This window comes from Artibeus jamaicensis, unplaced genomic scaffold, assembly GCF_021234435.1.
Source record: "Artibeus jamaicensis isolate MK-2021 breed Jamaican fruit bat unplaced genomic scaffold, CSHL_Jam_final contig_426, whole genome shotgun sequence".
In the NCBI taxonomy this organism is placed as follows: Eukaryota; Metazoa; Chordata; class Mammalia; order Chiroptera; family Phyllostomidae; genus Artibeus; species Artibeus jamaicensis.
In genome coordinates, this window is record NW_026521826.1 from 10,645,524 (window position 1) to 10,658,446 (window position 12,923).

A 12,923-nucleotide genomic window follows, 5' to 3' on the forward strand; every position below is an offset into this window, starting at 1 on the left:
ATCACCAAAACTTGATAAAGCCAAATGACATTTCTAATAAGACGGGGCCTTTTATTCTTACGTAAACACATTTCTTCATGGAAGTAAATATCATAAGATCCCAGGCCAGCTTACAACATATTCCTTTGCATTTCCGAAATGTTTAATCGATTGCCAGCGGTGGTTAGAGCTTCAGTTAGGGTCTGGCCAAGTCAAGAGGAATAAAATCTGGAGGACAGCAGCCAGCTAACTGCACACAGGAGGTAGCTGGCTGCCTGCTCTGCTCAGGGTGTCGGGAAAACAGCTTGGGAGTGAGCATCCACCTCCCACAGAGATATACACGGAGCCCAGAGGCTGGATGGTGAAGGAACATGCCCTAATCTACTTGAGACTAAACAAAACAAAATATTGTTTCAAATATTGACTTTTGATTTATGTTGAACTTGAGAAAGAACAGGAGGAGTTTCGAGAGGTGGATAGAAACATTTATCAAGGTTCCACAGGCATCTTGGTACTTAGAAGGGTTTTAGATGTTTATAACATGGGTTGTTACTCTAATGTGACTTTAAAGCAGAAGTGGGTGCTTCTCCTTGACACAGGTGTGCTTTAGGGACTATCGTGCATCACCAGAAAAGCCGGTTTGAGGCCAGGAATGGAAAAAAGAGTGAGAGATAAAATGAATGAGAGTGGAAAATAAGTTTCTCAAATTATTTTTGCTCACATTTAATTTTTACTGATTTGAATGTTGCACAAAACAGTATTCATTTAATTAATTTATTTATTTCTGTTTGCTGCTGTTATTTGAATTACTTAAAGAGAGAGGGAACCACTGTGGCCTTTTTTTTCTTTGTATCTGAAGGCCTCCTTAAGCTTTCTAAATTTGGACTATTTAGAAAGCTGAAAGGGGAAAGGGGGTTCTGCAAAATCACCCAGAGGGGAAAGGAAAGGTTGCTTTGTCAGTCATGCCCCAAGGTGGGTGATTAACTGAGTGTACAATTACATTTCACGTTTAATTAATTGTGCTTAAGGCTTTAATTAAAATTGGGCGTTCCCTTCTTAGAGCAGCACATACTGACAAAGGCGCATGCGCTGGATGATGACGATGTCGCTGACTTCTAACGCGCCGTGGATGTTCTCGGTGCCCAGGCGCAGGTGAAGTAAGGTAGCAGTAGTGGCGCCCCTCCCTGCTGGCAGTGCTGAATCTCAGAAACTCATCGCGGATGAAGTGCTTGGTCCAGGTCCCGTGCAGGTCCTCGCCAGGCTCGGGAGTAGCATCCTCAGGAACAGTGTAGCAAGCAAATGTTGGAAAGTAGTCCTCATTTTTTTGGTTTTCCTGCAAGGACTTTCCCAGCGAGCAGGTCTTGCTGTTGAGAACAGAATTATAGAGATGGTGTGCAGCCATCTGTTGTTCCAGATGCCCTTGAAGAGGTTCTGAGCCTCCTGCAGGTGGCTGGTTTGGTTGTTCTCCCAAATGACCATGTTGCAGCTGCTGCTGGCCACACAAAGATGACGGCAGTCACATCACTGAAGCTTTGGATTCACTTGTGGATTTCGTCACACTGGCCGCCCACATCAAACATAGTTGAAGTTAACTTTGTCCACCTGGAACTTGGTCTCAAAGATTCCAGAAGTCAGGACATGGCAGCGAAGCAGGGTCCTGATCACTGGGATGTAATCAGCCTGCTTGATAACATTAGTCTTGTCCAGGAAGTACTGGGTGCAATCAGCTGGTACTTGTTGGAGTGTTAGTAGCAGGCACACACTTCCTCGTCCTCCCACAGGGCCTTGGAGTGCTCTAAGAACTCCAGAGGGAAATCTAAGTCAGGCAGGTTCATCACACGCAGAATCTAGTCCACCCGAAACTCTGGTTTGGTCAGCTCCACAGCTGATACCAGGGTGTTCAGGGCAGCCACAAAGGTTTTGATGGTCTCCTTCAGGTTGTTTTTGATGTCCCGCACCTTGGTGGCCTTCTCACCTTCCCTGTTGCTCAGGGCAGAGGGTGGGTCCTCTTCAATGTGCTCTGCATTAAACCCATTGACATGCAGGATCCTCATTTGCTTCACAATGGTGCTTTCACCAGATTCTCCAGCACCTCGGCCTGCCCTCCAAGTACTGGTAATCTTAGGGAACTGCCTGCAGCTCTCAGTTCCTCAAATTGTTCAACAAAGGTTGAATGAGAAGGGAATGATTTAGAGGTTAAAGAGATGTTGGAATTTGGTCCGGGATAGCTTAGCTACTATTTGGAGTACTAGTCAGGGACAGGATGCCTCAGGGTGGGTCAGAAGAAAGGGGTTCTATGAGAAGTACGATGGTTAATTTTAAGTGTAAACTTGGCTTGGCCAAGGGGTGCCCAGGTAACCAGTAAAGCCTTATTCTGGGCGTGTCTTTGAGGGTGTTTTTGCAAGAGATTAGCATTTGAATTGGTAGACACTGTAAAAGCTGATCAACCTCCCGGATGTGGGTGGGCCTCATTCAATCTGTTGAGGGCCTGAATAGAACAAAGAAGTGGAGGAAGGGAGTATTATTAACTATCCATGCCTGAGTTGGGACATCTACCTTCTCCTGTCCTCAGATTAGGATTTAAACCATTGCTCCCGTGGTTCTCAGGCCTTCCAGGTTTGGACTAGACTACACCACCGGTTTCTTTGGTCTCCAGCTGGCAGATGGCAGATGGTAGGACTTCTCAGCATCCATAATTGTGTTAGACACTTTCTCTCTCTCTCTCTCTCTCTCCAACTCACTGCTTCCGCTTTTCTGGAGAACTCTGACTAACACAAGAAAGGAGCATTTTATAATAAATCTAATTGTCATCGTTCAACATGTTGGTGCCCACTGAACATGAACCTAGGACCCATCTTTTGCCAAGTAAGAATGGTGTTTAAAATTTGGCATTTATTAAACTGTGTAGTGTAGTCTGCCACCTACTAAGCAGTGTATTTGGTCAGGGTGTAATGCAGGAGAGCAGGTAGTTTGGGATTTCCAGGGCTCAGGTTCAAATGAACCTGAAATATCAAATCCTACTCCTTGATTTATCAGGGAGGGGATGAAGGTGGTCATGGAACGTTCCCAATCTTCTACTCCATTGCTTCTTAAACTTTTAGCCTGTTTCAGAGTCAGTCACCAGGTGAGGTGTGGGGCTTGTTAAAATAATTTCGGATTCAGTAGGTGTGGATGGGGCAGGGCCCCCAAATCTGCATTTTTAGTAAGTTCCTGGAACACTTGCTGCTGGCGGGGTGTAGGAAAGAGGCACACTTCGAGGACCACTACTCTTGTCTGCTGCAGCTTCCTCTTCACCAGGCTCTTTCATTTTCATTTCCAGCCCCAGTTTAATGAAATGTCCTTTAAGTCTAGTATTGCAGGGAGCTATGGAGTCCTGAGATGCTGGACACAACTGAGAGACCGTTTCCCTTGTGGAGCCTGCTCCCAGCTCACAAGTTTCTAAGGTTGGACATGTGCTTTGCTGATATTGGCTACAAGAAATACAGTTGTGCCTCTCTCTCTGTTACCATTGGTTTAGACTCACAGCCGCAGCCAAGTATTTGAACCTCAGGAACTGAATGAACACTGTAATTTGCGCCAACAGACTGCTGATTACCTCAGACCAGGTGTAAATTACTATTTTTCCATCAGTGGAATTTGCAGATAGAGAGGGCAGACTGCATTTCCAAGTGAATTGAGGGCCTTTGTCAAGTTTGGCTCTTGAGCAGCTTCATGAGACAAAGGAGAGCAGCCGTCACCATCTTCCTTCACCAGAACTCTGCGCGGTATAGGGAAAATATAACTTGGGAAGTGACTACATCCAAATTCACGGCAGGATGGGGATAGTGCCTCACCCTTCGGGAACTTGCCAGACTGAGGTCTTGGCTGAACCCTAATTCCTCAGGAGGTCCTTTGCCTAAACTGCGATGTCCCCTTAGGCTCACCTGGGCTGGAGGCATGTTCCCAGGTGGACACTGAAGGAGGCATTGTTTCTGATGGTGCTCGGAAGATGCAGCTGGAGTAGGAACACCCCCATCCTGGCTTAGTGCAGCTGGGGGGGGGTTGTTTTTGTTTTACGTGGCTTCAATAGCTTACTCTACAAGGCCAGAAATAGTAGCTGTTAATATTGTCTATCTATCTATCATCTACCACATTTTGCCATGTATGATGTGCACCCTTTTGCCCAAATTTTTGAGGAAAAATTAAGGATGAGCATTATACATGGGTATAATGATGACATACCATAGGTATAATAATCCTTTGTGTAATGTGGTGCAGATTATATATGGCAAAAATGCAGTATTTATCTATGTATCTCAGCTGACTATTACTCGTCTCTCTATGCATTATTCAATTGACCTGAATTTCCAATACATGGTTCTGAACTGGGCACTGGAAAGGGGAATGCAAAGCTCCTCACAAGGAACTTCCCATTTAGGAAGGGATAAAAGCTGTGTAAAAAACAGCAACATCAATCTCAATAAAAGCCAGAATGAACTGAATGCTGGACAAGAGGTAAAAAGGTGCTCCAGGATCCTTTTTTTAAGAGAAAAAAAGTACGTATTTGGAGGTGTTTCATGGAGGAGGGAACATTGAGTTGAACTTTGAAAAGTGTATAAAATTTAAATAGGGGAGGGGGAGAAAGAGGAGGGCGGGCCTTATAAGCCCAGGGAATAGAGCAGTCAGACAAGGTTGGGGGTTGGGAATGCTTAGGCGCCATCGTTAGGATGTGCTGGACTGCAAAGGCCTCCAGGTCAGAGAGGAATGTACTCTCTGGCAGAACAGAAGAGAGTTCAGCCGGGCGGCAGGCTCCAGGATGGCCTGAGTCAACAGCTCAAGGATGTCTTCATCGCGTGGCCCCCCACTCAGCTCTGCTTTGCGTCCCAGCTTCACTGCACCCTCTCGGGAGGAGAAAGCTCTGCTGCGATGCCAGCTTCACACCCCAACTGGACGATGTCCAGAGGAAGAAGTGAGATCATCTCTTTCCGTGGTTCCTTATAAGGTGGGAAACGTTCCCTAAATCTCCCCAGCGGATACCCCTCATCTTTTTACAGCTCCCCTACCCACCGCTCAGCAGACTTTGGGTGGCTGTGAACTAATGTCCATTCCTGAACCAGTTACTGGAAAGTTCATTCCTGAGATATGCTCTGACTAATCACTGTGGGGAAATGGGTGTTGGGGGTCTTCAGTGGCCCCCACAAAGAAAGTGCCAGGGAAGAAAGGAAATGACTGCCTACTGTGGCACAGGACATGTGAGGCAGCGAATCAGTAGATATGATGGCAAGGAAGGCGGGGCCCTCAAAGCTGGGGGAAGGAGGGAGGGGAGGGAGACACAGGGGCCTGCCTGGAGGATTTAACTCAGGGACGAAAAGGAGCAGAAACACGTGTGTTTTGCAAGACAGAAAGACAAGCCGACACTGGAGGCATGAGGTGTGTTAGAAGTTATTTTAGGAGTTGAAGGGAGGTGGTAAGAGATGGCAGTGGGAGAGAAAAGTGGAGAAGGTTGCGCCTGCCAAGTCCGAGATGAAACTACTGGACTGACTGGCTGTGTGGATTGTGTCTGGGTGGTGGTGGTCTCATGGATTCACATCCGAGTTTCTGGGGAAATGGTGATGCCATAAGGGAAAGAGTATGGAGGGTCAAGAGAGGGAGCTGGTTGGCCAGCGGCCACACCTCACTCGGCCTAGCACCCAGTTCCACCAGCAGCACTTCTGCTCTGTGAACACGTGCTATCCCCTGACTGGGGAGCTATATGTTCCTTCTTCCCTGCTGATCTTCTCTGTGAAAGCCATTTGACATCAGAGGGTGGAGAGGGAATTGGGGGCCCTCAGCAGCCTCTCCTTTGTACCTGGAGTTTCCTATAGTTGGGGAGAAAAATCAGAAATTTTCCCTTCAAATGCTGGAGCTGCTATGACTTGACTGACACCCTGCAGTCTCCTAGCCTGGGACAGAGGGGAGTAGTATGGACCTCATTACAAGACACTGTTCCTCCTATGGTCAGTGTTTAAGGTCTTGAGGGGATCAGGCTTTTGACCCTGCTGCTTGGAGCTGGAAACCAGAAGCAGTGCATTGGCCAAATCAAAATTGCAAAGATGACTTGCAGACCTCCGACCTGGTGGAAGTGAGAACCAGGGGCCTTGATCCTACCTGTGGGCTAAGTGTTTAATTTGCTGCTCAGACTAGCATTAATGGAGCCGAGGTTTCCAGAGTGAGGGACTTCATTGCTCCCCCTGGGGCTCCAGATCACACTGCTGGTATTCAATGTGTACAGGGTGTCCTTTGTTCTCTGGCTATTGCCAAGCGGGAGACGTTCTTTTCTGCTTCTAAGTAACTCAACTAATGATGATAAGAGAGCCATTGCAAGCCTAACTTTGGGAAGTTAGGTTCCCCCCTCAAAATTGGCTCCACAACTTCTGTGTCTCCCAGGAGTCTGGCCCATGGGTGCTGAGGTAGGGGGAAATCCTCAGATCCTTGCATTCTGGCCTTATCGTCGTCACCTTGTACTGCCTGTGACCCTCTGAAGGTCACTGTTCACTAGGGAGCACCACTAACCCCCAGAGCCATAATCTTTCTGGACTTGGAGGTAGAGACTCTGCTCCCAAGAATGTAACAGTCCTCTGCCCATAATGCCTCCCAGGCCAGGCTGAACCGTCATGTCAGTGAGAACCTGCTCTAAGTTAGGTGATAACAGAGGAGCAGAGGTCTGCCTGTCTCACCCCCAGGCTGCCTGTGGGTGGGGGACCGCCTCCAACCCCAAACCGCCACTCTCCTGGTGTCTCCACTGCTAAGCCTTTCCTGTGGACAGAGCTCCAACTAAAGAGAGAAGAGGAACTGCTCCTTTGTTCCCATCAAAGGCTCGCCTTCCAAGTCCTCATCTCTCACCCAGAACAGGCCTCTTCATGTACTTCGAGGACAATTGGTGAGAATGGCCACTATCTTCAGGGGAATCCCATGCTCACTCACAGAGGTCTGACTGGCCTTAAGCTCCTGCCAAGAAAAGCACAGGAGTGTGACTGGGGTGCATCTCCTAATGTCTGGATTATTTGGTCTTGAGTCACACCAGGAGTAGAACATCCACAGCACATCCCAAGGCGTGGAGGGGTGGGGGTGGGGATATGGACATATCCAACTCCGCCTAGTTTTTCACTCTGTCCCAAAAACCCCTAGAGTCCAGTGCTGTCATCTTGTGAGTATGGTTGCTCAGAATGGAAGAAATGGGACTGTCCTTCCTGAGAGACTCAGAGTTCACAGCTCGGACCCCATTCAATGCTCCATTCTTAAGTCTCTGTATTAGTCAGGAGAGGCCAGCTGCAGTAACAAACAGCCCCAAACCTAGGGGCTTCATACGAGAGTTTATTTTTCCTTTGTGGAACTGGGAACATGGATTGATGAGGGTTTCCTGTTCCTTGCCAGTGTTCACCACCATCTGGGACATTGGAATTTTTCTCTGAATCTTCTTCTCTACAAACAGGGGAGAACTGTGTGGAAGAGACACAGCGCTGTCACCTGCCTCAGCTTGGAGGTGACACACATCACTGTCACTTACAGCCTACTGGGGAGGACAGGATCCACACAGAAGGAGGGATGCTGAGAATATCATGTATCTGTGTAGCAGGGGGATGGAAGCATGGACATGGGTAACAGCTAGCCTGAGTCTGCCGGGGTCTGCTCGTCCGATAAAACAACGTATTATAAACATGTGCCAGCATAACTTCTAGAAGTTGCCTCAGTTACACAGGCCCGAGAAGACCCTCCCTGTCTGGGGTCTGGACCAGCCTCCTTGATGCCTGGTGCACGTGACATGAAAGGAAGGATAAGGTTTGTATTCTTCTTGGAGCAAGTGTTTGTGTTCTTGCTGGTGTCTTCATTTGGGGTAAAACACAGATGCCCTTTTCCCAACCTAACACTTAGTTCCAGCCCTGCAGGGCACTGGGTGGGTGAGAGGACCAGGCCACCGGGCAGAGCAGAGCTTGCGTTTTCTCCGACGTGGCCAAAGGCCAACAGCTGGAGAAGGGAGACAAGGCCGCAGAAATATCCCCATCTGAGCTCAGTAGAGGCTGAGAAACGCTTTTTTCTAAATAACATAATCTCGGGAATCAAACATTAAACGGAAGACAGACACTGAAAGTCCAACACACCTCACCTTGAACGGTTCGGGCACGGCAGCATAAGTAAACAAAGTCCCGAACTGTGTCTCCTCAGTGTGTTTTTCTTCCTCAAGACAGAAGGTGGCCGTTTCATTAAGACCAGAGAGAAGAAATTAGAGCAAGTAGATGCGCATCTTCCAAGTCTGTGCCAGCTTCTCAAATAGAACATGAATCAAGGAAAATTGGGGGTTCGGCTGTGCCAGCCAGAACTCAGGGAGCATACCAGCCACATCTCCCCAAACAAATGGGAGCAGGTGGGCTCTCAGGTCCTTGTCCTCCAGGCCTCGGAGCTGAGCTATTTGCTCTGTTATGTTTGCCTCTCTGGGACACTTACCCCAAAGCACCTTGTGGTGTGTTTATATGCTGTCTTAGTTGGCTCAGGCAGCCATAACAAGATACCACAGATTGGGTGGCTTAAATAACACACATTTGCTTGTTTACTCACAGTTCTGGAGGCTGGAAGTCTGAGATAAAGGTGTCGTCGGGGCTGGTTTCTCCCGAGGCCTCTCTCCTTGGCCTGTAGTTGGTTGCCTTCCCCTGAGTCCTCACACAGCCTTTCTACTGTGGGTGCCTCGCTGGCATCTCTTCTTATGAGGACACCAGTCCTAATGGGTCAGGGCCTGCTCCCCCAGTTGTGCAACTCTAGTGCCTGAAAGTAGAAGTGTTATTATACCAATTAGATAGGAACTTGACACATAAGATTAATTATTTTTACATAATAATTCTGGGGGTAGGCAGTTACTACCTGTGGTTTAGAGCAGAACTTGACATATTTTTCTGTAAAGAACCAGATAATAAATATTTTCAGGGTTTGTTTTTTTTTTGGACATTTGGTTTCTGTTGCAATTACTTTCCTTTGTCATTACAGGGCAAATCAGCCACAGACAAATGAGTGAGCATGGCTCATTCTGTATGTTCCAATAAAACTTTATTTACAAAAAAAATAGATAATGGGCCAGATTCAGCTCATGGGCCATAATTTGCCAATGCCTGGTATAAAAGCTCAAGTATGCCGGGGCCAAAGTTTTTGCAATTTTTTTGTCTTGCCCTCATGGTCCCAGTGTAGCTGCTAGAGCTCCAGTAATCATGTCTGTGTTCCAGGCAGGAAGAAACAAAAAAGGAGCAGAGACAAAGGGGTGTCTGCCAGCTAATCAAGCTTTCTGTTTCTATCTCACTGGCCTCCTACATATGCAAAGAAAACTGGAACATACGGTGCTTGCTTTTGAATTTTGGTACATTGCCATCCCAAACACTATGTTTTCTCTCTTTAAAAAAAAAAAGTTTAGCCCTGGCTGACGTAGCTCAGTGGATTGAGCACGGGCCTGCAAACCAGAGTATCAAGGTTCGATTCCCAGTCAGGGCACATGCCTGGGTTGCAGGCCAGTTCCCAGCAGGGGACTCATGAGAGGCAACCACACATTGATGTTTCTCTCCCACTCTTTCTCCTTCTCTTCCCCTCTCTCGAAAAATAAATAAATAAATGAAATATTTAAAAAAATTTTCTTGATTATGCCATTACAGTTGTTCTATTTCCCCCTTTCATTCCCCTCCACCCTGCACACCCTTCCCCCACCATTCCCCCCCTTTAGTTTATGACCACGTGTCTCTGACCACGTGGTCTCAAGTTCTTTAGATTCTATATTTCCCCTACTATTCTTGCCCTCTCCCCTGTCTATTTTCTCCCCACCATCTATGTTACTTATTTTCTGTACCTTCTCCCCCCTTCTCCTCCTCCCTCTCCCCTGTTGCTAACCCTACATGTGATCTTCATTTCTATGGTTCTGCTCCTGATCTAGCTGTCCTCTTAGTTTGCTTTTGTTTTAGGTGTGGTTCTTAATAACTGTGAGTTTGCTGTCCTTTCACTGTTCTTCTTTTTTATCTTCTTCTTCTTAGATAAGTCCCTTTAACATTTCATATAATAAGGGTTTGGCGATGATGAACTCCTTGAATTTGATCTTATCTGAGAAGCACTTTATCTGTCCTTCCATTCTAAATGAAAGTTTTGCTGGATAGAGCAATCTTGGTTGTAGGTCTTTGCCTTTCATGACTTGGAATACTTCTTTCCAGCCCCTTCTTGCCTGTAAGGTCTCTTTTGAGAAATCAGCTGACAGTCTGATGGGAACTCCTTTGTAGGTGACTGTCCCCTTATCTCTTGCTGCTTCTAGGATTCTCTCCTTCATTGTAATCTTGGCTAATGTAATGATGATGTGCCTTGGTGTGTTCCTCCTTGAGTCCAACTTCTTTGGGACTCTCTGAGCTTCCTGGACTTCTTGGAAGTCTACTGCCTTTGCCAGATTGGGGAAGTTCTCCTTTATTATTTGTTCAAATAAGTTTTCCACTCGTGGCGGTTCCTCTTCCCCTTCTGGCACCCCTATAATTCGGATGTTGGAATGTTTAAAGATGTCCTGAAGGTTCCTAAGCCTCTCCTCATTTTTTTGAATTCTTGTTTCTTCATATTTTTCTGTCTGGTCATTTTTTTCTTCCTTCTGGTCCACTCCCTTGATTTGAGTCCCAGTTTCCTTTCCATTACTATTGCTTTCCTGTGCATTTCCATTCATTTCAATTAGTTTAGCCTTCATATGTTCCTCTAATTTGTAGCTGAAATCAACCAGTTCTGTGAGCATCCTGAACACCAGTGTTTTGAACTGTACGTCTGAAAGTTTGGCTATTTCTTCATTGCTTAAATTTATTGGCTCTAGGGCTCTGAGTTGTTCTTGAGCCATGTTTTGATCTGTTCGTGCCTGATATGTATGAGGAGCAGAGCCTTAGGTGTTCACCAGGGCGGGGCCGCCCAGGTCGCTGGTTTGTGATGCTGTATGTGGGGGCGGGGTCAGAGAGGAACAATGGCGGTTCCCTCTGTTGCTTCCTGCTGCTGGGGCTTGTGTAGTCCATCTCACTGCTCGCTCCTTCACTGGTTTACAGTTTATCTGCGTGCGAATGTGTGACCACGGTCAGCCCTCAGTGGGTTCGCTGCCTTGTGCCTTCAGTGGGTCCGCCCGCTACTCCACACCTGGGATCCGCCCAGGGCTGGCAGCACGCCTGGGTCCTGCGCCCGGGGTCGGTCTGGTGGGTCTTTCCTGCTCAACCCCGCTCTGCCGTTGGCTCTGCCCCACTTACCGGTTTGGCTGAAGGGTTCGTTGTTGTCAGGGTTCATTGTTCCATATAGTTTGATTTTCTTGGTTTGGCTGCGTTTTTGTTGCTAAAACTTTGTTGTTTTTAAACTTGGTTGTGCGAGAAGGCGAAGTGTTTCCACCTACGCCTCCATCTTGGCGGAAGTCTGTTTTCTCTTATTAAGGAAGAAAGGAAGAATACATAGTAAGTAGTACCTACCACCACTGCTCTTTTTTTGTTTTTTATTTTTGTAATGTCTCCAACTAATCAGCCAATAAAGTCTCCTCATTTTACTTGTTTCTGGTTATCTTTAACTTCTCTCCATGATGAAATTCTTAGAGAAGAATATAACCTCCATGATCTAACTCTGTAAAAAAAAACTACTCAATTTTTCTGATCCTCATTTAAAAACGAGACACACAAAACACCTCAACATCTCCTTTCAGGCTACATCGATTTCCAGGTGGGGAACAGAGAGGAAAAGAGGCAGGAGAGAGGATGTCACACAGTGCTGGTGAAGCAGTGGTCGTCAGAAGCTGGAGGAGAGTAGAGAGGGCAGGCTGCGGTGCCTGTGGGCATGACTGATGATGAAGGGTTTTGTTCTCTTGTCTGTCTTTCCCAAGTAGAGTTGAGACCTGGCAGACCCTCTCCTGGTTCTTGTTTACCTTTCATCACCTCCCAACAGGCCCCATCTCCAAATACTGGCACATGGGAAGTGGGGCTGCAACATGGGAATATGGGGAGGAGCAAAATGCAGTCTGCAACAGGCATGCACAGCAGTGCTCTGAAAAACATGGGTGGTTGGAGAGAGAATGCCAGAGGGAAGGGTCGGGAAGGGAAGGGACCATGGTCAAGATGGCTCTATGCTATAGAAAGTCCCTAAACTAACAGACACGGAAACCCAGGCCCTCCTGGGATTTAATGTGTAATAGTCTCTCTTGGTTCTTTTCCCCATTATCCCTTCCCAGAATGAGTGTTTTGTTTTTATGTTGTGGGTTTGTGTGTGTGTGTGTGTGTGTGTGTGTGTGTGTGTTGTGACAAGGACAGGACAAGAAGGTGCTCGAAGTTAGCATTAGAATCCAGGAGGGCAGGTGTGGAATAGCAGACCACCATGTACCCTCGGAGCCTTTCCCTTTGATTTAGGAGTGGCTCCAGGTGGTGGTCTGAATCCATGGTTTTCAGATACCTTTGCTGGCGCTCCCTGATGACCACCTGGAAGTCCGAGATTGAGGTGCTGGCTGATTTGGTTTCTGATAAGGACCCTCTTCCTGACTTGCAGATGGCCACCTTTCCAATGTGTCCTCACAAGACAGTGAGCTCTGGTCTCTCTTCCTCTGTTGAGGGCACTAATCCCATCATGGGGGATCCTCCCTCACAGCTTCATCTAATCACCTTCCAAAGGCCCCACTTCTAAAGTCATCACACTGAAGGTTAGGGATTCAACACAGGAAGCATGGGGCACAAACATTTAGTTCATAATATTATTATTATTAAGCTCCTATTTCTTGAGCATCTGCTGTGTGTCACAGTAGCTGCTGTATCAGGGAAGTGTTCTAGCGTCCTTATTTTCCAAATGAGAGAAGATCCTGAGAGGTTAAACCATTTACCCCAGATTACGTTCTAAGAAACCAAGTGTGCAGAGAAGGACCTGCATGTAACTGGTTTCTTCTCACTACTTCTACATCTGTGGTCAGTGTCCCATAGTCT

General features: G+C 47.1%; 1 pseudogene; it reads right to left on the bottom strand.

The window, feature by feature from the left end:
* Positions 1-988: 988 nt before the first annotated feature.
* Positions 989-3,945, bottom strand: LOC119057888 (guanine nucleotide-binding protein G(s) subunit alpha-like; annotated as a pseudogene).
* Positions 3,946-12,923: the final 8,978 nt, after the last annotated feature.